The sequence below is a fragment of the Hylobates moloch genome, unplaced genomic scaffold, assembly GCF_009828535.3.
Source record: "Hylobates moloch isolate HMO894 unplaced genomic scaffold, HMol_V3 SCAFFOLD_13, whole genome shotgun sequence".
NCBI lineage: Eukaryota > Metazoa > Chordata > Mammalia > Primates > Hylobatidae > Hylobates > Hylobates moloch.
Genome location: NW_026652288.1, coordinates 26,662,503 through 26,686,284, shown reverse-complemented (window position 1 = coordinate 26,686,284; position 23,782 = coordinate 26,662,503). Strand labels below are relative to the sequence as shown.

General features: G+C 45.3%; 1 protein-coding gene across 2 annotated transcripts in view; it reads right to left on the bottom strand.

Moving 5' to 3' along the window:
* The window catches only part of MAPRE3 (microtubule associated protein RP/EB family member 3), a 56,561-nt gene extending 34,154 nt beyond the window's left edge, over nucleotides 1–22,407 (bottom strand). Inside the window, exon 1 of one of the 2 annotated variants that reach the window (XM_032172476.2) lies at nucleotides 22,241–22,407. The gene's annotated coding sequence lies outside the window, so the exon portion shown is untranslated. The remainder of the gene's footprint in view (nucleotides 1–22,240) is intronic. The other variant, XM_032172475.2, reaches the window with a different exon arrangement.
* Between the last annotated feature and the right edge of the window lie 1,375 nt (nucleotides 22,408–23,782).

Genomic DNA, 23,782 nt, shown 5'->3' with positions numbered 1-23,782 from the left:
CACCATGAGTTCTTGCTTTCCTGCCAGGCATGAGCTTTTGGACCCAATCAATGGTCATGGCCAAGCAGGGCCTACAGTAGCAGGATAAAGAACTAGAACTGTCCTATTTCCTAAATCCAGCAAAAATCAAGTTGGTAAGGCTGAGAAGAGGGCAGATGACTCCTCAGCTGGTCTTCAACCTGGCAATCTCATGGGGAGAGAGTCACATCCATACCAAGAGTTTAGTCACCACCTGAAGTGTTAGGGATGTCAGGCAGGAGCTACACATCCTCCTGACCTCCCCAGAACTTCCCCTCAAGAGGAAGTTTTTCTATCCCTGGAACAACTTCTTTCTGTGACCTGGAGAAGGACTTAGCTCTAAGTACAGAAACTGGTGTAATATGGTGGGGGACTCTGTAATTTTGACACCAAACAGCCTGAAGTGACTGATGATAGAACAGATAGTTAAGAAAGGAGCTTTAACAAACCAGTTTCTGGTTTTATTTTAATAATGTCCTAATTTTTTAAATTTTTTTGAGATGAGTTCCACTCTTGTCGCCCAGGCTGGAGTACGGTGGCGCGATCTCGGCTCACTGCAATCTCTGCCTCCTGGGTTCAAGCAACTCTCCTGCCTCAGCCTCTCGAGTAGCTGGGATTACAGGTGTACACCACCACTCCCGGCTAAGTTTTTGTATTTTTAGTAGAGATGGGGTTTCATCATGTTGGCCAGGCTAGTCTCAAACTCCTGACCTCAGGTGATCTGCCCGCCTTGGCTTCCAAAGTGCTGGGATTACAGGTGTGAGCCACCACACCTGGCTAATAACATCCTAATATTTTACCTCATCAGGGTCTTCCAGTTAAAACATGCATGGTATTTCCAGAGAAAGGAAAAGTGGGAGCTATACAATCCCTATGACTAAACTGAAACTAGGGAAAGTAGCAGAATATAAAAAGGGCATGGAAGTACAACATGTGCAATAGGAAATAAAACAGAACCCTGGATTTCTCAGGAGAGAAGCAACACATTATACAGAATCAACACTCCATGTAGGAAACAGAAGGGTTTCAAATCATCTTCTCACTTCTGGCCTACACAGTCTTCACAAGGATATCAATGAGTAAGATGCAATTGATCCTATTTGATTCTAGTTTTATGGAACGTATACCACATTTCATGATTACAGTGGGTTGTGTTAAAACTATAACATGAATTCAAGGGCAGGGATGAGGCAGTATCTTATATTTGTCATTTTTAAATTCCAAAGCATGGCCGAAGTAGGTGCTTCATGTTTGCTGAGTGACCTGTATTCTCCTCCCCTCAAACATCCATTCCAAACTCTTAGTATACGTCAGGATTAAAAAAAAAATTATCTGGGCTGGGTGCAGTGGTTTGCGCCTGTAATCCCAGCACTTTGGGAGGCTGAGGTGGGCGGATCACCTGAGGTTGGGCGTTCAAGACCAGCCTGATCAATGTGGAGAAGCCCCATCTCTACTAAAATTACAAAATTAGCCAGGCGTGATGGTGCATGCCTGTAAACCCAGCTACTTGGGAGGCTGAGGCAGGAGAATCGCTTGAACCAGGGAGGTGGAGGTTGCAGTGAGATGAGATCGTACCACTGCACTCCAGCCTGGGCAACAAGAGCAAAACTCCATCTCAAAAAAAAAAAAAAAAATTATCTGACAACATTAGTCAGTGAGAATGAGTACTACGCTTCTCCTAAAATGTGACTTTAAAATTACATTTTTGTCAAAAGGTATTGCTACAGCACTTAGATATAAATATAATAAATATGAACATACCTCTTTTATTCTTCTCCCTTAGTTATGGAGTAGTAACAGTTTCTGATTTTCCAAAATCATGAGATTAAAAAATTATACACATCCAATCTCTCTTAGGAATTTGGCACAAAGTATATGTGTGTGTGGTGGTGGTGGTGAAGGGCAGGGAATCAATTTCCACGTGTGGCCTAAGGAGGTCAAGGTGCAAAGTCTAGCATGATTTACACAAGTTATTTCAATAAGAGAAGGAGAGGAGGAATGCCCGATGCTTTTAGTGGAATAGAGAGAACACAGTTGTTACCCATTTACATCTGGCCCAATTTGGAGTCTGAGAGTCTGATCTACAAATGCAAGATGGGATGGGTGCCTAGAAGTTGCCAGGGCCTTCCAGAGAGACCATTTAGGCAATCTCATGATTACAGGATTCTGAAGGGATGGAAATAGAAAGGAAATAAACTGTGTGAAAATAGGCCAATTTCTTTTATTTATGTGGGCTCTATAAAGTGAATGTGGAATTCTATTGTTTAGAAAAAGAGTAGGGGCTACTTCAGGGCAGGCAGACACAGCTGATAGAACTGGAGTAGGGATTTAAGAAAGCAAGTGGCAGTGACCCACAGACCATTTGTAGCCAATTGTCACCAACAAAGTCCTCTTCTCCCTATCACCACCACCAAACTGTTTCTTTTGTGGTGAGGCCGTAGGCTGTATTGGTCCAGCCACCACTATCACTTCCTTCCTGCTATTGTCTTTCCACTAGGACCAGACATACCAACTGACCATAGGCTGTACCTCAGTGGCAGACCCGACCTCCCCTGGGACTGGTTGACTAAGCTTTCCTACAATCTGTTTGGATCTCTTTTTTTGGGGGGAGGGGGACGGAATCTCGCTCTGTCACCCAGGCTGGAGTGCAGTGGCATGATCTCAGCTCACTGCAAGCTCTGCCTTCTGGGTTCACACCATTCTCCTGCCTCAGCCTCCAGAGCAGCTGGGACTACAGGCACCCGCCACCACGCCTGGCTAATTTTTTTGTATTTTTAGGAGAGATGGGGTTTCACCACGTTAGCCAGGATGGTCTTGATCTCCAGACCTCGTGATCCGCCTGCCTGGGCCTCCCAAAGTGCTGGGATTACAGGCATGAGACTGCCTGGCCGTGGATCTCTTAGGTTCAGTAAGCACGTGGTGCGCACCCACTGAGTGTCAGGGAAATGCTGGGCACTGGTGACAGGCAGAAGAATAGCCTGAAGGCCTTGCCATTCAGGAGCACACAGCTGAACAGTGGAGGGAGACACACGCAACCATAACATGATATAGAAGGGCTATAACAGCAGTTGATTCTTCCCTGTAATTATTTAAGCAATTACTCTCTTGGTAATTACTCTAATTGTTATTAAATTCAAAAAATTACAAAAATAGTATGTAGATTTGAAAAACACAGAGGTGTATAAAATTTAAAAGTTTCCTGTTACCAGGTATGTGTATTCCTCAGACCTTTCTATATATATATTCAAACTATATATACCTATTTGTACAGTCATTTAAGAAAAACTGAATCAAAATAGAAATATTCTGTGATTTTTTTTTTCTCCTCTAAAAATATGGTTAGTTTTCCATCCCTCATTCTCTTTGATGGTTGCATGGTATACTTTGGTATCTGGGAAGGATTCATTCCTCTGCAAAGGTTCAGGAAAAGTTTTGGGCAAGAAGTGATGTGTAACCTGGTTTTGAAGGAAGAGCGGGGGTTCACTTAGTGGAAGCAAGCCCAAAAAATGATGCTTCTGATGCATGCATAGGAACGACTGAGTGGAAAGCAGCTCAGGGAGTGGGGAGAGCATGGGGCACATAGGAGGGGTGTGGAAATACACAGCTTCCTTGGGAACCATCAGGAGTCCAGGGGAGCCACACTGTTCTTCAAACTTTGGTGTGCATCAAAATCACTTTGGGAATTTTTTGTTTGTTTTCAAGACAGTCTTGCTTTGTCGCCCAGGCTGGAGGGTAATGGTTCAGGCTCACTGCAGCCCCACACCCCTGGGCTCTAGCGTTCCTCCCGCCTCAGCTCCCCAAGTAGCTGGGCCTTCAGGCATGCACCACTGTACCCAGATAATTTTAAGATTTTTTGTAGAGACAGGGTCTCACTATGTTGTCTAGGCTTGTCTTGAGCTCCTGGCCTCAAGCAATCCTCCCACCTCAGCCTCCCAAAGTGCTAGGATTACAGGCCTGAGCTACCACACACAGCTGGAAATTTCTTAAAACTGCAGCTTCCCCATCTCCTAACTCAATATTCTGATTCAACAGGTCAGTGACCCCAAAGTCTTTTCTCTTAACCACCACACTAGGCTGCCCCTCCTTACGTGATAGTGAGTATTCACACCATCATTCATAAGACAAGCAAGGCAAATGAAGGTCCAGAGAGTCTCCTGGCAGCAGAGTGGAGCATCCTGACTTCCTTAGATTTTGCTGTCACTTGGCCATCTCATTTTCAGTTTTGTAGAACCCTCCTCTACACCAGCTCTTCACTTTGTAGTTTTATATCACCTTTCATCTGGGAAGTTCAAAGTATTCCCAACTCTGACCTGATGATCGGGCAATGGGAACAGCAATAACCTCATTTTACAGAAGGATACATAGAGGCACTGGGGAACCAACTTTCCTACCCTGATGAGTCACACCACAGCTGAGAACAGAATTCAAGCCTGCCTTTCATTCAGTTCCTGCTGTTATTGTCCTTTCCCTTGCATTGCATGGGCTCAGGATCACTTTCTTATTAATCAAGGCGGTGTATGGAAAGCATCCTGCACAGTGCCCAGCTCATGCAGAGACGAGTCATTTCTTTCCCTGACCACAACTAAACAGGGACTGCCTGGGGCTTTGGAGCCTAGTGGGTGTTTCTTAATGTTCTGCAAAACAGCCATCAGAAATTCTACACAGCCTTTTCTTCTTCGAGTGCCAAGAAAAACTTCAGAATGCCATCACACAGTGAAGGGTGAAATGGTGGCATCCCAAGGCTTGGCTTCTTTATCAATGTGGGATACATTGGTGCTGGAATTACATGGCTATTATGAAAAAGCTGAGGTGGTGATGCTGTCTACCTGTCAGGCAGCAAGAATGAATAATAAACTGGGACTTCACCACACACAGAAGTGCTGAGCTGGAGCACAACTCTTCTCTAGGTCCAAGGGGATACAAAGAGAGAAGCAGGAGAGTTTTTCTGCCAAGGAGTGTCAGGGGTCACTTTTGGCTTTGGGTAAAGGTTTTCAAGCCAAGATCAACTCCTAGAGGAAACCCCCTCTAGGGAAGAAGTTCCCAAAATTTAGGGTACATGTAGGTGACTGGCCTATTACTAATGCAGATTCCTTGGGCCACCTCAGAGAGGGACAGTTATGGGCTGGGGCTTCAGAGTCTGCATTTTTCGCCAGCTTTCCTGGTGAGTCAGCAGCAGGACTACACTTGAGAACCCTGCTCTAGAGAACACACACACAATTTCCCCATTTGCCAGCACTGCTCTTGTCACTGTTAATCAGTCAGTGGCCTGACTATTAAGCTGAGTCATGGCAAAGCGTGATTTCTATTTTGCAGTTTTCCCTCATCTCCAGAAACTTCAGTCTCCTTTCTGGTTGGATTCCAGAATGTTGTGATGAGATAAAACAACTTGCGGAACAAATATAAAGAAATTTGCTGAAAAATTTCAATGATGAGTTGCAGCTATTAATGACCACTTAGCTAATTGGTTTCTTCTGCCAACATTTTTAAAAGCAGCTAAATGTATGCAGTGTTCTTGATGTTCTGATATACAAGTTGAAAAAAAACGAGCTAGAGACTAGGACAGATATTACCTCACACCATCACAGAATAATGAGATGCTGGAATGTCCTTGTATTTAAAAACTGTCAGGGAGGAGCCTCCCCTTCTACCAGGTCAGGATGCTGGTCCCATGAAGACAATGGTATCACTTTGCTGTGGCTGCTCACAGTGGGCCAAGGGACACACCATGTAGCAATGGCTCTGGCAGTTACAACCTGGCCTCCAGCAGGCCCGCCTGCTTAGGAGCTAGTGTTGTCTAGAGAGGTGGCCCCAGGAGAATGGGTTCTTTTTGTGTCCCCTACCTTGAACTTCATGCTTTAAACTAGAGCAAGTATTCAACAAACTTCTTTTTAAAGTGAAATTCATTAATTGGAGTCTCAGACCTTTGTGTTATGAAAAGAAGAGCTGAAGCAGAATTAAGCCATTAATTATCTGGCAAGTTTCCAAGGCATGCACCATAATTTCTCATAGTGTTTCACAAGCATGTAGGAGGTGGCTGCTTGCTGACATCTTTGTCTAATGCCTTGTCCTAGAAATGAGTCTGGGTGGTTAGGAACACAAACATTTCCGTCCTAATAAGATTCTTCTCTGATCCTTTTATTTATTGTCAGATCTCTTTTTGAAATACTCCAACTTTATATTCAACCCCTAGAAACTTTTTCTTTCTTTTTTTTTTTTTGAGATGGAGTTTTGCTCGTTGCCCAGGCTGGAGTGCAATGGCGCAATCTCGGCTCACTGCAACCTCCGCCTCCCAGGTTCAAGCGATTCTCCTGTCTCAGCCTCCCGAGTAGCTGGGATTACAGGTGCCTGCCACCATGCCCAGCTATTTTTTTGTATTTTTAGTAGAAACAGGGTTTCACTATGTTGGCCAGGCTGGTCTTGAACTCCTGACCTCAGGTGATCCACCTGCCTCAGCCTCCCAAAGTGCTGGGATTACAAGCGTGAGCCACCGCGCCCAGCCAAACTTTTTCAAAACAGGCATAAATATTTTCTAGTGGATAATTTTAATGCTGAGAATTAATTCTCTTCCTCAGTCCCAACTCTACCTCTTTGAACTCAGCATGTCTTTCATCTGTAAATATGAAAATAAACATTAATAATTAATGCTTTTTCATCCTCTTCAAGGAGGAAATTTTTTATTTTTTTATTCCCACATTACACTGATATACAAGGAGGAAATTTTATTTACTTCTGAGGAAGAAATCATTTTTTCCAGAGCTAGAGAGATAGGCAGGAGCAGAATGGGAACTCGGCTTTTGATGGTCTTGATGTGAAGCCAAACCGCTTCAAGTAATTCCGTCTGACCTCAAGGGCAGCTATTACCGGGGCGCTTCCTCCTGAGTTCTTACCTCTAGATGGAAACTCTTTCACACGGTGGCTCTTCAGCTTCCTACTCTCCCTCTAACCAACACTCCACAAGCACCACTTCCATCTTCCGTAACATCTCCCACAGCCCTCTCACTCTCCATTCAAACAAGCGTGCCCCATTACCTCTAATCCCCACACCAAGTCTACTGCTGTGATTCATCCTCTGGATCTTCTCCAGTGGTCAGTGTGTCCACAGGCACCAGTGCTATGATTCATGGCTGCACGGAATGCCCTTACTGGCCCAAACCAAAGGCCCATCCAGCTTAGTCTGCCTGAGAAGGACCAAAGGTGAGTGCTGTAGAAGACCCTCCCCCACGCCCTCACCTCAAAAACTTACAGGGAGAACCTCATCTTGCCTAGCTCACATTCATACCCCCATTTTTCTGTTGCTGCTGACGTAGCTTTCCATGTTTTCTGCCTGAGAGAACCTGTGCAGGTAATACATTCCATGGATACCACTTCTGTATAAAGAAGTGTTTCCTTTGATACTGCTTTTCTCAAGATTCAGGGAGTAGCATCTAATTTGAACATACCCATACCATTTAGGCTTACAGCCTATGGTAGGTTCTCAAAGATGTCCGTGTCCTAATCCCTGGAACGTGTAAATATGTTATCTTAAATGGCAAAAAGGGACTTTGCAGATGTGATTAAGGTTTCTGTGATGGGAAGATTATCCTGGATTATTTGAGTGGGCCCAATGTAATCACCAGGGTCCTTATAAAGGGAAGCAGAAGGGTCAGTCAGAGAACAGTGATGATGGAAGCAGAGTGATGCGGTGCCAGGAGCCAGCGAATGTGGGCAGCCTTTAGAGGATGGAAGAGGCAAAGACGTGGATTTTCTCCTGGAGGCTCCAGAAGAAACACAGCCTTGCCAACACCTTGATTTTGGCACACTGGTACAGCACTGGTCTGGGCCACACCTGAGCAAGTGGGGAGGGTCTCCAGGGCCTGCTTCTGCCATATTACTGCTATAGGAATAGCCTCACCCACTCAGATCTATGCTGCCAGAATGCTCTCTGGCTAAGCGTTTGCACATGGAGAAATGAGATGTACAGAACAGAATTTGGAACGAGAATATTGTGAATTATCTCAGGAGCTGGGAAGATGGCCCAGGTGGGATTCTGCCTGACTTGAGGAAAGGCCAACATCCTTCCCCAAAAGGGAAGAAGAGTTTCAACAGCACATGTCTTAACAATCTCTCTCAGGGCTGAAGCACCATCTATCTAAATGGTACTAAGCAAATGATATTGAGGCTAAAGAAAAAGGAAGAATTCAGGACCTAGGCATGTCCCTTCTACTCCTTCCCAAATGCTGCAGTAAACTCAGGCAGTTCAGCCAATGATCTTGGGCATTTAGACACCTGTGGGTAAGTTTAGCTAAGGCAGAGTTTCATTTTGATCTTAAACAAGTCATTGCCCCTATGTTTCAGCTTCTCCACTGGCACAGTGAAAGCATCTCCTAGGGGTGAGTTCAAAACAGTTCCCTGACATGTCTTGGAAATAGTGCTACTGGGGACAAAATCAAAACCAATGTTACCTGGGGCAACGGGAAGTGCGTTCTGCATGTAATTTACACTGGAACTTGATATGACTACTGGAAAAACTATAAATGAATATGATTCTTAGTTAAAAGATTTATGTGCGACTGTAAGAAAATGGAGTAATATGTTCACCACAGTAAAAAGCAATGGTGGCAACAAGCTTTCTGTATGGAGGGGCTTAGGGTTGGTAATCTGGTGGGAAGAGGGAGCTAGAAGAAAGTCTTGAAGCTGCATATGCAGAAGAAGGACACATTTGTATTTGGAGCATATGTTTCCTTGGGGCAGCTTTCAGGAAGAGGGTAGTGCTAAAGCCCACCCAAACCACCCCCTGGAGCCACTGCTGTCTGAGTGGTAGAATTAAAAGTAGTTCTAATTTTCTCACTTACTCTTTACTATCTTTTCCAATTTTGCTACAAATGAAAAATAGATTCCATGTTTTTAAAAAATAAATAATATGTTAGTATGTGTGTAGAAAAAAGTTGGAATATTCAACAAAATAGTGGCAGTGATTCTCTTTGGGGGACAGAGTTATGGAGGACTTCTACTTTTTGCATTGTGCATTTCTGCAATGTTTTAATTCATAAATATTTAATTCTAAAAGCAATTTTGAATTATATTTGTCATCCAGCAAGGGGTTTTTGATTATGACTATACACTAAAGGCATTAAACACATAACAGTCTTAGAAGTTTCTCTGAAAATATGGGCAAGGTTGTAATGATTTTGAGAATAATATATAAATATATTTAAATTCATGGGAAAGCTAATGCACGGATACAAACATTATTAGGGTGAGGGTAAGACAGTGATGCAAAAATTCTTGAGTGTTCTTCAGAGGGGTAACTGTGGACTTGGCAGTCATCTGAGGAAGTTCTTTCCAAACCTCAAATCCCCAACAAGGGGGAAGGGACAGGGTGAGGGGCAGCTGCTACCCAGGGACACCTGGAGTCAAAGGCTTCTCAGTTGTTTCTCTTTGCTTGCCTCCTGCCTTCAATGGGTATCTTGGAAAGCTTCTTAAGGAAGCTGACAGGCAGCCTCTTTGGAATTAGAAAAGGCTGTCAATTCCAGAAAACCAAGCTGAAAGGAATATATAAGATCTTTTAGCTAACAGCTCTGGGAGCTTTACAACAACTAGTTATTTCCTAGTCCCTCCCAAAGAGGTCATCTGCTCTAGGTGGCAAGCAACATAATTTCCACAGAACAGCTAGATACTGGCAGAACCATCTGAGTTCAAATGATGAATTTTAAAGATAAAGGTACAAATGGGATCTTCTTAAGTACCCTCGACAGGGCCTGCATTATCACTGAGTTCCCAGTACCCTTCAAGAGGGCCTCAGAGGCATGAGTCCTCTTGTGTTATGACCTCCTAACACATCCTGGAACAGCCATGAGGCCAGAGCAGTGCCTTGCTGGGTCCTGAAAAATCAAGCCTTCCAGGCCAGGAGAAGTTCAGTCAGAGGCTTGCATGTCTGAGAAGCCGCAGGGGAAGCAGAGCAGGACTTGGGGAGAGTTGGTAGGCAGGGTTGGGGGTGTTGACTGGAGAAAAGGAGTTCTGGAGCCTAAGCTTGGAATTCAGTGGGCTCCTGGGTCAGGATCTAGTCATCCATACCTAGGAGAGTGGGAAATGCACCCTTGGGAAAGGCTCCACTACACATTTGATTTTTAATTTATGCAAACACAGATTATGTGGTGGGTTCCGTCTCTGACTGTCTATCTCTGTCTCTGTCTTACTGGAAGCTTAACTCTGCCCAAGTGAGGCTTTATTGAACAGGATAGTGGTAGCGGTAGTGGGATCTTCCTCTCATGTCTTTCCATTTCCCTCTGACAGGAGCTGGTTTGGGCCTTCTTAGTTTTCAATGCTACTCCCAGTCTTGAGAGTCTTTGAGTTTTGACTTTGAGAAGTCTAAAACATTGCTTTTGCTGGCACTCGTGTCCATTAGGGACAAATGTGAGGGCTTTTTCGTTAGTTACTGTCGTCACTATCTACTCACTCCTAGGTACCATTTCATAGAATTAAGGATGGACAGCAACAAATATGCCTTAGAAATCCATTCATTCTGCAATTATTTGTTGAGCCCCAGATACTGCTAGGTCTTACATGGTCCCTGCCTCACGAAGCTAGTTATCTACTGAAATGGATAAACAGTAGTAAAATATTCATTCTACCTAATTATAGGCCAAGGGCGAATTATTCTCAGGTAGGCTGACTAGGGGGAAAGAGAAAAAAACAGTGGCAGAAGGCTGTGTTTACAGAGAGTCCATTTAATTCCACAGGCAACACAATGCACTTTTGCTCCTACCCCACCTGGCTTGAGGCCTGTACTGCAAGCTGTTTGTTCCTTCCTGGTAGGGACTGGCAGGGAGCCATGCTTCTGCTTAGGTCCTGGCTTTCATGAGACGGGACTACAAAATGTCCCATCAAGGTAATGTCAGTGTAAGGCCCTGGAAAGAAAGCAGCCCTAGCTTTTCCATTTCCACAGGTTGACTCCTGCACCTAACTTTCCACATATTCCTACATTGTTAAGTCCCCTGCCATCATCCCCTGTGGCTGCTTTGCATGGTGAGCTGTGTAAATGGCTTCAGTTGTGCAGCATGAAGGTAATGTGAATCCAGCAGGTGGAATAAAGACCATAACCCAGGGTGTCAAACAGGGTCAGAGTCAAAGTGGATGATCTAGGAGGACATGAGAAAGAGAGGGGTCAGAGGAGGAAAGGACCTTAGGCCAAGTTTCATAATAGGCAAGAGAGAAACAGGGCTGTTATATACAGTTGTACACTTTGTACACTGCACAAAGCACCTTGTGGAGGAGCTGAGTGAGGGCTGGAACCCTCACAAAATGAGTAGAACCCAAGCTCCACTCACAAAACTGCATTCTTAGCAAGGGACTCTGTCTGTCTGGAGGAAGAATCTTCACTCACAGAGGCCAGAGAGGCATGGCTCAGTAGGGATCTGCTCAGAGAGTTGGAAACCACCAGACTCACGCAACAGCACATCTAAGAGACGACTGTCAAGCCTGGGAAGATGGGCCTCCTTAGATTTTGAACACTACTGGAGTGTAGGTGGAGGAGGGCTGCTGGCTGGGTGCCGCTCTGTTGTGACAAGCTGAGACCACAGAAGCCACTGACTGACACGTGGAGGCTCCTTAGAGGCCCAGCACCTTTTCAAGGTAGGCTCCATGATCCAGCTCCATCTTCATTTCTCCTTCATCCATCTCAGCAATCCAGCCACACCTGGAAGGCACAGCTCGACTCCTGAGATTTCAAATATTCCTTTAAGAAATGTTAGTGGTTACACATGTCTGTGTTAGAAACGTAAACATTATACAAAGATGAACAAAAGTAAAAGAAGCCTCTGCCAAATTTTAATATGAAAATCTTCCTCTGTCAGTGGCCTCCTTACTGCTCATCCCTCATATTCTAAACCTGTTTTCTGTTCCCACTGGCCCCTGTAATTCCTCTGCCTCCTCATTCTGTCTGACAACCAGCGCCTGTCTTTGACTTATGGCCCTTCCTCCACCTCCGGCCTTAGGGCCAGCTACTTCACTGCATCTTAAGTTTTGCCTCCTCAGAAACCTTGCCCTGAACATGCCAAGCAACACCCAGTCCTGGTGACCGCACCCCCTCACTGCTGCTTCTCTGGCCAGAGGACTTTAAAGACTCAGCCCATTATGAATTCATAGGTCCAATGCAGCATTCACAATAAGACCTTTATTCATCTCTCATATGCCCAGACTTATTTCTCACTGTGAATAATTCAGACCATCAAGAACTCAATTCCCCACCAACCCTCTCCCTCCCCCACCTCAGCAAGTAGCCTTGGCTCTATTTTACTAAAGAAAGAAAGGTCTTTTCTTAGGAGGAACCCCAGTAATCTATCCTGGACTTCACCCTAAAAGTCAGGGGTAGAAAGAGCCATGCCCTCTCCTCTTCAAAGTAACTTTTCCCTGGGATCCTAAAGATCATTCCTTTTTGCTTTATTTCTCTCTTGTCCGTGTACTATTTTCTTTGGATAACTCCTTTTCCCTTCTGCCATTAAACATGCTCAGACCTCCTTCTTATAAAAAATGATTCTTTGTCAATGCCAAACTTTTACTCTAATTGAAAGTTGGTTAGATCACCATGAAGAACATTGTATAAAAAGCTTATTAAAAAAATTGTACCCTTTGCACCTCTGTAATTCCACTTTATGGAATATACCATGAATAAATAATCCACCAAAGAAAAAAAGTCACTTGTAGAGTAATGTTCAAATCAGAGATATTTACACTTGCAAAATGTTGGAAATACTCCAATTGCCCAACAACAGATTGAGGTTAAGCATACTGGTATCAATATGATGGGATACCATCAAAGGAATGAAATATTTGAAGTTACAAATATATGGATTATGTCAATATAGAGAAGTCTGCAGATGAAGCACATTTTAATACACAAAATATATTTTAAGAACCACATATTACAGTTTTATATGTTTGCTGATAAAGAATAGAATTATTTTACAAAAATAAAATATTTGATTCGATGGCTTCTTCTGGTTACTACTTTCTTTCCCTCCCTGCTGCCATTCTCTGGTAACCAGCCATTGCTTCTATTTTTCTCTGTCAATTTTCCCCTTAAACCACTCCCGTGTTTTACTGAATGGATACCCTAAGCAATCATCATGACTGCCTTCTAGTTAAATCCTTAAATCTAGTTAAAACAGCAGCACTGAAACTCTCTTCCAGACATTTTCTCTTCCCTTGCTGCTGAATCATCCTAATTTCCCGCCATCTTGTTCCTTTTTTCCTAACCATGGACAGTTCTCAAAGCTTATTACTTGGGGCTCTGGTCTTTGTACTCTGCATGCAAGACCTCTGGAGAGATTCCTCTGAGGGAAGCCAGCCCTCCTCTGTGCTGCTGACTCCCACTCTACAGCTCCATCCACAACCTGACCCTCAGCTTCCGGTTCTATGAGATCACTCCACTTGGATGTCCTGCAACCCACAGTCACATTGTTTTTAGCTCTCTGTGTCTAAAAAGCAACTCCTTTCCAAACTGTCTCTTCAAACTTCCTAATTTCTGGTTAATGTCACCAATATTCTCCAAACTCAAAACCAGCACACATCCTCAGTCTGGTAAGGCTGCCCTGCCTACAAGCCCCACCACACCCCTTCCCACGGCCATTCCTTTGCTAATGCTGTACTTTGCCTCATAAAAAGCCCTCTCTGGTGTTCTGTCAACTCACAGCCTGCTCATCCTTGAGGCAAGGTCAGGTTCTGCTTCCTTTGTGAAGTCTTGTCTTTTTTTAATAGAGATTGGCCCTTACTCTGCTACCCAGGCTGGAGTGCAATGGCATGATCATAGTTCACTGCAGCCTCAAACTTCTGGGCTCAAGCCATCCTCCTGCCTCGGCTTCCCTAGTAGCTGGGACTATAGGTATATGCCACCATGCCCGGCTAATTTAAAAACAATTTTTGTAGATGGGGTCTCACTATGTTGCTCAGGCTGGTCTTGAACTCCTGGCCTCAAGTGATCTTCCCCCCTTAGCCTCCCAAAGTGTTGGTATGACAGGCGTGAGCCATTGCACCTAGACTGAAGCCTTTTCTGATTACTCCAGTTCACAATGATTATTTTCCTCTCAGCATCCTTTTGGAATTTAGACTCTGTAGTACCAGTGACATCCAATGCACTGTTCTTTTCATTTCTTTTGCCTGTCTTCCTCAGCTGTCCTCTGATGAGTCTCCACATCATCCTGCACACCCAGCTCCAGTGTGTCTTCATCTCTGTAGTCTTTCTGGCTCTCACAGGCTCAGGGTGACTCTTCCTTCTGGCTTGCCAAAGCACCCTTTCCCATAGCTGGTAAGGTTCCATCCCCTCATGTTGCAGTGACATATAGTTTTGTGTCCAATTCTTTTGCCAGAATATTAGCTGAATTCCTTAAGGGCTGAGACTGTGTCTTATAGAATAAGGCACCAAAGATGTGTTTCTGACATGCAATATTGTCATATGCACTAATCATTCCATATATCCATCTTGTCTTTCACACACATTACAGCCTCCTCATGGGCAAGGTTTGAGTCTCATTTCCTTTATATCCCATAGTGACTAATAATACAAAACAGAGAAAGGACTCGATGAAGAATAAGTGCTGAGAGCATGCTTACATGTCTTGTGAAGATGATATGCAAATTTATATGAATAATCTGTAAACCTGGGAACTATACTTTTGGGGTAACAGAAGTCTTATCAAGTTGTCTCAAGACACTGTACCTTGCTATTTTGGGGCCAGTACAACACATCTCTGTACTTAGCAGTGATCCTGTCACTTAAGAGTGTTAATAGGATGCCTAAACTGAGAGCTTTTAGCTATGAGCTGTACCCATCTAAAGTCAAAACAAATCAAGGACCAAATCAGAGTCCCAGGTAAGTGTCAATAACCTTCAGGGAAGCGGGTGGGGGTGGAGGGTGGCTGGCTGCCAAGAGTCTGGTGCTGCGGAAAGGCCTGGCTACACAGCATGCATTATGCCACTGGAGATAAGCCTGCGTTAAACACTCCTCACATGGGAAGGGTATCTAATTTCATCTAGTTGTCTAAGACCTGCCCCTTTCACATGGCAACATACACCTTAGACCCAACTATGATCTTGCTGACTCAGAAGCAGCTAAGATTTCATTTCTTACCAGTCAGAAAATACCATATAAATTACAAGGTGACCAGGACCACAATGCCCTCAAGATAAGATGACTGTTTCTCCCCCAATCACTCTCTCCGAGTGGTGGAGTCTCTCCAGCCAGCCATACCCAAAGACTTGCTCACTAATAATTCCAGGCAGCAGGGAGGGACCCCACCCCATCTGAGACAAGTATTTGGGTAGTCACACCATTCGGAGGAAGAGGCAGATCCTGCTTAGCAAACATTTATCACAGCACAGGCCAAGCTATGAGACAGGCCATATGTTCTTCAACTCGAAGTCCCGGATCCCCAGGAGGAGGCCAAAGCGCCCCTTTCTCAGTGCTCAGAGCTGGGCAGACTCCACTACTGGTTGAAGGCAGGTATCAGTCCACTGGGCTGGGCCATCTAGGCAATGTACAGTGTGTGTGTGTGGATGGGAAAGATGAGGCCAGAGGACAGCTGCCCGGCCAGGCCCTTCTAACACAGTCAGCAGCTCCATGGACCTGGTGTGGCACAGAGGGAGTGGCCTAGCCCATGCCTACATAGGGCTTCTGCCCATCGGGTGGCCACGGGTGGGCACCCAACCCTCTCCATCCCTGGAAGGAAAAAGGGCCTCTGAGCTCATGGCTGAATGGAAGGTGACAAAGGGCAAAGGGAGGAAGGCAACCGTAGCGGGCCTGGGCAGAGTCTTTTGAAACAGACAATTCCGACAGGTGCACATCCACACCAAAAATGAGCAAAAGCCTCAAAAAAGGCCCCTGGAACACTGGAGAACTGGGAGTACAGAGAATCTGAAAAGACACCTGGGAAAAGAAGGCCACCTAAAACAGAGCCCTGTGGTATACAAGGTTTTACTAAAACCTTCTGATACATTTAAACAGTAAAAGTAAGAAGCAAAGAAGACTCTAAAGATTGTTCTACTACATGGAATCTAGAAGTCACTGGTTTTAAAATGTCATAATTAAGTAACAGTTGCTTAATGCAGAAAAGCTTAGAAAACATCAACAAGCACTAAGGAAAGCCATTCGTTTTTAATCCCATTACTCAATCACTTATGACTTGGCATATGCTCTTCTAGTATCTTTTCATGTTTTTCTTTATAAATATGGGTTTTTCCTTGACATACTATTTTTCATCCTGCTTTTTTCATTGATCTTAAAAGTTCTGGTATTAATATTCTTCTCCAAATGTTTTTAATGCCTGTGCAGTATTTTATCTGGGCGAGCCTGACCAATCCTCAGTTGCTGGCACTTTTGGTTGTTTTCAATGTTTGCTATTACTAGTAATGTTGCATTAATAAATCTTTTACAATTATTTCTGTACACACCTTTTATTTTCTAAATATTGCTAGAATGGCACTTTCTGTTCTAAGGATATACATCCTTTTAAGCTTTTTTATATATAGTCAAACTACAAGGCAGATTTGAAGCCATGCTTCTTGCTCAGTTATTTTAAATGTATCACACAAGTGGTATGTATCTCCTATATATAGGAAATAGTTTCAGGGAAAAAAATCATTTTGCATGGAGTTAAAGCATTTTAGATAGGACAAGTCCTTATTTACTTGAGGCAAATGAAGCGTCCAGAGCCTAAAACACTGATGTTATGCTAAAAAGTTGACTAACAACATCTGGTCAGTTTAGCAAAGCTGGCAGGGCATGGTGCTAGTGAGTGCAAGATCTAGGCTTATGCTAGTATTGGCCAGTCAACTCTATGCACAAGAAAAATCATACTTGGCCACAGCATGCTTCACGAAACTTGGCTAACCGTCACACGAAATTGTACTCTTGGCCAAAGGGAAGACTGGGTGATGGAATGTGAATTACTCAGCATAACCCATCCTAACTCCTGGGTAAGCAACCCAAAGCACATGTCCAAATAATAGGTGTGTCATCTTTCTATAATAAACATGACATCTGGCTAGAAAATACAGCTGGCCAACTTACGACAAAATTAAAAGCTCAATCCTTAAGGATTTTATCAGAGTTTACCAGTAATTCCTACCAGAAGCAGTTAATAAATGATTATGTAAAAGATGTGCTGTACCAGCCAGGTGTGATCTAGAATTTAGCTACACAGTGTGCCAGCATTTCAGCTTGGGTCCCTTTAAACTTCAAGCCCTCTTGACATTAACTAAGAGGCAAGGATTTTTCATGAAGGTCATATAGTCAGATGCCATTTTCATCAATAGTTGAAAATTAGCTTATTAGAATAATTATGATTATTTTAGCTGGTCAACAGATGGAGGGGACTACTCTCAAGAGGGGAGTGAAAAGACTAGGAAGAGGTGATGAGGTAGGTGGTCAGTTAAGTACCCTGGGCTGACCGGGAAGCAGCCACTTTGGAGGGTCCTGCCCTCACTTAAGAGCTTGGTTTGGTGCAAACTGCCTGGGCCTGCTTGAAGCTGTCAAACCCTATTTGCCCCAGGCATGGGAGGCTCCAAGTAAAGGCAGCTGCTTCTTTTGTACCAAAATGTATTTACTGAACAACAATCACTACCCACTCTATTTGGTCTTCATTAAATGACTAAAGCATACATGCTTCTTATAACAAGTCAAATACAAAAACATATAAAGTAGAAGTTCCCCTTTGAGTCTCCTTTTCCCTTCCCCACACCCAAATCCCACCTCCCAGAGGTAAACACTATTGTGTTTCTCTTTTATTCAATCTTTAGATGTCTATACATGGGTATTTCCTTCCCTACTGAAATGTATCTAGGAATTTAAATTCACTTTTGCGCTTGCACCTGAACAGCTTGCCCTGGTTCTTTAATTACTCAGTAGTTTCTGCCTTGAGCCAGTCTGTAATTCTCTTCATCCAAAATGACCTCCCTTTACCTCTGCTCACTGGCGAGGTTTCCCTCCTAAGATGAATAGCTCCTTTCCCTTGCCCTCTGGATCTCACGGATGCAGAAGCTGATTTTAGCAAAGTCACCGATGAAATCTATGCCTCTACCAGTTGAGGAAGTCAATAAAGGCCACATGTGTGTCCCTCACAAGCAAGAGCTCAGCAGCTTTTCTATTTCAAATGAAGACCACTCCCCAGACTGGCCTCCCTGCTGGAGGACTAGCCACCCCCACTACACACCCAAGCACACCACATCTGTGCCTCCTAAAGTCAAATGCTCCTGTCCTGCCAGTCTTTCAGGTTGGCTGAATACATGGAGCAAAGATGTATTTCATATACTCCTGTTTTGGCAGTTGAAATAATAATGCAAGTGCCGGGTCTTCCTGGGACAAACCTTTTCTGTATTCCTGTCAAATACTGAGAGGGGTGCTGAGAGATGGGGGCTACGAAACTGAGCGTCCAAGATGGACCTAAATCACGAAACAATTTTGAAACCATTATTTGCTATTTTATGCTTTAGTCAATATAAAATAACCATTGCTATTTCTTATGAAGCAAGCACTCTACATACTCCCTTTCATTAATCTTCACAACAACCCTGTAAAACAGATAGTTATTATTTCAGGGTTATAAATGAGGAAACTGGCATTCAGAGGTAACATAGCTCACCCAAGGCCACACAGCCAGGAGATGGCTGGATGGGGATCTGAACTCAAGTCTGCCTGCTTCCAGAGGCCAGGCTGCCTCTGCGTTTCCCAAGGAGAGGGTTTAGAAGTCCTTATGGCTCCCAGAAACTACAAAAGGTTCCATTCTGAGAGCTGGAAGATAACCCCGCAGCTGCCCAATGTGCACGCTCCTCCTCTCAGCCCCGTCTGCCTCTCCACCTTGCTTTCTGGAATGTGGCAGTCTCACAGATAAGAAGTAGAAAAGACTTCAAATACCCACCTTCACATTTGCTTTTCTGTTAGTCGATGCAAATTAAAAAAAGAAAGACCTTCCTGAAGTCAGAATGTGTGATAAAAAAAATTATTTTTAAGGTGGCAAGAATAAATATTTAGTTAGACAGTTTGACACAAAATTTTGCCTGGCTGTGCAACATCTCAGATGACAAAACAAGCCCTTGTCTACAGGGCTAATTACAGACTACTAAATTATTTTTATTAAAACGCTTTGGAACATTATGAGGGGTGAGGCAATGTGGTGTTGAAGAATAACTCTAGTCTGGAAATCTGGAGATCTAATCCTGACTCAGCCACTAATAACCACCAACATTCATCTGCCTAGTGTACACAGTTTACAAAGTGTTTTTACATATGTTCTGCATAGGTTGGGTGACCTTAGGTAAGTCATTTAACTTTTGGTGTCTCGTGTCAACTTTAGAAATGAGGGCATTAAACTACACCATCTGGGGTCACCTCCAGTGCTAACATCCTAAGGGAGGGAGACATGTGCCTTGGGACCTTTACAAATGTATCTATAAGCAAATCAGGGCAGATGCATTCTGTTTTAAAAAACTATTAATTTCTGTTCCGCTTCTGACAAATGTTACTCGGCTAAATTCAGGTATAGCTCATAAGACGTTTGCTGCCAGTGAGTTGGCTCAGTTTCTGGAGAGTACCACATTAAGACCTTGGGTTGGATTCTCATATGGGAACTTTCCTCCGTTCAATAGCCTCCTACTATGCCTAACTCCAGCCAGTCATCTTACAAACACAACCCCACAATGTGTGCTGGCGTGCAGGAAGGACTGGAAGAAACTCATCTTCACAATGCATGCGCTCTCAGGACGGTAGGTCAGGGACGGTAGGTCAGAAATGGCATCATCACACAGGAATAGTATCAATAGCATTCTTTCTCAATTCCAAGATTCACAAATCCTTCCCTCAAGTCTTGCCACTTCCTGAGGGTTTTAATGTTTCTAAAATGAGGATGCACCTTGGAATCAACATATATATATTTTGATCTGGTAGCATTAGATTATTTTACCTAAAAGCTGTTGGTAAATTGCTGGTGTGTCTTAGAATCAAGAATACAGTCCTACAAAACCTCAGTATCCATTACATAGATTTAGGTCTAACTTGGTTCAAATCATGTCCCTCTCCTTGATCTTAACAATTACATTCAGCAACAGCTGGATAGGCAATGTACAAGACAAGTATTAGTCCTGTTTCCACATAGTAGCAGTTTAAAAGGCATTCCATCATTATCTCATAAAACACTGGTGTGGATTTCAAAGGCAAATTAATCCATATAAAAACTACTCTGATCCTCTGAAAATGTACTATCCCATAGCAAACTGGAAAGGAACATTTTACTTACACCCTCCTGATCTATCTAGCCTTGACACATTTTCTTCCTCCTTAATTCACAACTCTCCACCCCAGTAATATCGCTGATTCCGAAAATACACTCAGCCCAGGAGGAGCAGCTCTCCAGCACAGCTGTCTGCTCCTGCCCTGCTCGGGTATTTTGGTGAGCTATGTGACACAGGACCACACAGAAGGAATGCCACTCTCAGGCCCCACGGTTCCCATTGCACCACAGGCAGGTGCATCCCACCAAACCCCAGTCTGGCATTCGAAACAGAAGAAACTGCCCTGCTGGATGGGGGCTATAGTTTTCCTGAACTTCATCTCTATGTTTAAAACTACGGCGACAGCCGTCTTGGCTACTGTAAACTAATCTGATAGGCATGGGGGCAGGGAGTGGCTCTGAGGAGGCTGCCAATAGGCCATGATTGAGCAAAGTAAAGGAGTGAAATAGTTATTTCTCATTGTTTGCAACCCCGGAAACTCCAAATGAGTGGCTCCTTCACCATGATTTTTAGAAATGGACCATGCGTTCCTTTTACCATCTGGAGTAAAAATCCCAAAGCCTCTTGTGCGGTAGATCTAGCTTATATTTACATGTGCTTTCTAAAAGCACACTGAAATTTGGAAGTCAAATAAAAAAGAAGTTGACAATGAGGTACACACATAGTAGTTAGGGGCCCTCAAGTTGAGACATGTTTATTAAGAGTTTCTGGCTCTGGGCACTAACTCAGACTTCAGCTCAGTTTTTCTGGAAAAAGAAAACTGTTTGGGACCCTCTTCTATTCCAAGAACAGGGACTGCAAGATGGGCAGGTGGAGGGGTAGCAAACATAACCCAGGGAATTGTCCCAATATGCTAGAACCCCTATCTGGTGACAGCCCTCACAAAGACACACAGCTGGAGGAGGCACAGTGTACAGGCCTCACACCTACACCATGGAGAAGCTTTGATTTTTCTCCTTCCTCTCAACTCTGCACACGTTATGTTAAAACTCACTACTATCCAGTTAGTTAATTTACAGGAATCCAAGCTCAAGTCCTGCCACAGCCCCTTCATATATAAACAGTAAGCACTTCCTATGGATGCCATCAGGCCTTTTTCCAAACCTCACATTATACCAGGGTTGTAGTGCGATTAAAAAAAAAATGCATTTTAAAGAGTACCGCAAGACGCTTATTCACAACAACACACCGGAAGCACAGGAACTTGGAGCTCCCAAACGCAACCTTTTCTCCCTTCCCTCCACTACTTCTACTCCCCGCTCCACACCACCGGCCGGCTGGGCAGTAGCTCAGCCCACTAGAAGGCCACCAGGCACTAGCCGCGTTCATTAAACGCTAGATGATCACGATGGGGCTGAATCCTTCCCAGCCAAATCTATTCGAAAAGCCCTGCAAGCTCTGAGCAGCCAGTGAGAACTGTCCAGACCTGCTTCCCCAAACCAGCCAGGCAGGAGCGTGTGGGGAAGAAACCTGAGGCCCCCAGGCTGGGCCTGGCCCGATGTTCCCCCTCCCCCAAGTCTCCCCTCGCTCTCCTGTCACTCTTTTTATGGCACATCACTGGGGAGAACCAGAGAGGCCGGGAGATGTCAGGCCTAGGAGGAGTGAGGAGGAGGGAGAAGGGATAAGGGCGGACGGGAGGTAGTTTGGGGGAAATATCAGTCCAGGGCAGAGGTGCGGTGGCCACGTCTAGTAGGGAAGGACCCCCAAGGTGGACCCGGAGAGACGGAGGGAAGGGGAGAGGAGGGAAGGGGAGGGGGAGTGGCTGGGGAGGCCGGGCCGCCGAGGCCGGAGGGAACCCGGCGACAGGGATGGAGGGGGTTGACCGGCGCGGGGAAGGCGCGGTCGGGGTGCGGGTGTGCGGGTGGGGAGGCGGGGGCGGGGGGAGGCCGGTTCCCCTCCCCCAGCCCGGGCCCTGGCCTCCCGCTGACTCAGCCCCACGGCGTCCGTCGCCTCGGCCCGGACTCACAGTGCGCGAGGCGGCTCCGGCGGAGGCGGCGGGGGAGGGGACAGGTGGCGGGGGCGCTGCGGCAGAGGCTGCGGCTCCGGCCGGCGGCTCCGGGGCGGAGGGTCCTAGCTGAGGCCGCCGCGGTCTCCGGCTTCAACGCACAGAGACTGCGGGGGACGAGGGCACTGCGCAGGCGCGATGCGGCCGCCGCTGACAGTCCGAGCGGGGCGGGGCCAGGGCACCCGCCGTCTCCAAGGCAACTGAGCGGCGGGAGGAGGACAGCCCCTACCTCCACCTTGCCTTAGCGACTGCGGCGGGAGGCGGGGGGCGACAGGAACAGGCCCACTGCGTTGCCGTAGCAACGAGGAGAAGAGACCGCCTCAGACGTGTGCGGCGGTACCGAGGGAACGCGCCTACCTCGTCACCATAGCAACTGGGAACAGCCCCTTCCTTTTTCCCTGGCAACAGGGTAACAATCCCTCCGCCCTGTCTCATCACAGGAGGAACAACCGTGTACACCTGATTTCAGTAGCTGGATGACGGATTTTCATCTTTTATGGCTACGGAAAAGGAAAAAGAGACGTTTTCTTCTCTTTCAGCGACATGGAAGAGCTAAGGCTGGGTTTTATCTCCTCTCTTGGTGTGTGGGTTCCAATCACAGTCTTTTTCTCCAATCCCCAAATTCAATTTTTTTCTTTTTTGGGACGGAGTTTCACTCTTGTCGCCCAGGCAGGAGTGCACTGGCGCGATCTTGGCTCACTGCAACCTTCGCCTCCTGGGTTCAAGCAATTCTCCTGCCTCAGCCTCCCGAGTAGCTGGGATTACAGGCCTGCGCAACAACGCCTGGCTAATTTTTTGTATTATTAGTAGAGACGGGGGTTTCATCATGTTGGCCAGGCTGGTCTCGAACTTCTAACCTCAGGTGATCCACCTGCCTCGGCCTCCCAAAGTGGTGGGATTACAGGCGTGAGACACCGTGCCCGGCCCAATTTTTTTCTACCTGTTTTAAACATCCCCTTTCATCTCCTACCAGAGAGTGTACCCTTTACCCTTAAATCGAGCTAACGAAATCGTCTATCCACAGATCACTTGAGTATTTGTCAGTCTTATTGTCTCTCTCCCATTGCAAGGATAAACACCTCTTATTTCTTCATCTTGCTCACTATCTGGTTTGCAGTCTACTTCCTCATAACTAGCTCCCTCTGACACGTCCATTCGTGTTCCCGAATTCCCTCCTCCAAGCATGCTGTTATGGATCTCCTCAGTTCTTCTCGATCCCCCTTTCCTCTCCACGTTTGCTGTCCTTGTCCTGCACTGCTCTGCCCAGGGCTCCAGTATATTCTTTCCCCCTGTGACTCCAGCATCTTGGTTCTCTTTGTGCTGATGTCTTCTGGCTCTTCCTCCCTCAGCCCTGACTCCCATGGATGCCTTGAGGTCACCTTTGTACTCACCCTGTACATTCCTCCTTTCTTACACACACCTTACACTATCGTCATTTGTTTACGTGTCTGTGTCTCCAATCAGACTATGTGACCCTGGTGGGCAGGAATTCTGTCTTTTTCA